This window comes from Meleagris gallopavo, chromosome 1 (assembly GCF_000146605.3).
Source record: "Meleagris gallopavo isolate NT-WF06-2002-E0010 breed Aviagen turkey brand Nicholas breeding stock chromosome 1, Turkey_5.1, whole genome shotgun sequence".
In the NCBI taxonomy this organism is placed as follows: Eukaryota; Metazoa; Chordata; class Aves; order Galliformes; family Phasianidae; genus Meleagris; species Meleagris gallopavo.
Genome location: NC_015011.2, coordinates 74,481,921 through 74,482,706, shown reverse-complemented (window position 1 = coordinate 74,482,706; position 786 = coordinate 74,481,921).

Sequence of the window (786 nt, the reverse complement as noted above, 5' to 3'; positions counted from 1 at the left end):
TTTAATACTGAATTACTACAAATTGTAGTAAAAACAGAATCAGTAACAGTTATTTTGATATCAGTGATTAGATTTTACTGCAGCCTGAGCAGTTCTCCTAGTACTTGTGCTTTTTAAGCATTTAACTTTGTATTGTACCATTTCATTAAAAAGTTAACCAAGCTGTGGTCCTTACGGCTGTGCTGTACTAGAAGACCTGAATTTGAATCCTAGGTAAGCCATGGTCTTGTGGTCTTGTTGAATCAGATTTTTGTTTTTTTTTGATTGTTTCCCAAAACAGTAATCTGTAGTGAAAATAGTTTTATCAATTTGATTATTACTGAGATTTATATTTTAAGTTAATTCCTGTTTGATTATAATGTCTGCAAAAAACTTCTTTTGCACTTTATTCTTAATACTGTGGTGTTTGCTGTTTAATGTTAAAGGTCTGCCATATTCCATTTTTGTAGACTTACATCTCATGGGGGAATGCCAAAGAAAATTGAGTGAAAGAACAGGTCTTGCTTGAATGCAGGATTTACGTGTATTTTTGAGGTAGTGATATAGTGATAATGATAAATATACTGTGATATTCCAGCTCAGGTGTCTTCTACCTCATAGGGCCAAAGAATACCCAAATGTTTTGTAACTTCAGTAATTTTTTTCTGAGCAGTACTGATACTACAAAAGATATTACAGTTATCTGTTTTCCATGTGTGCGATGTCATGGGCATCATTTGAGGAGGCCAACAAATGGACCAAGTTGCTATTGTTTGAGGTACTTGCACATGGTTTGAATTTCTGAAT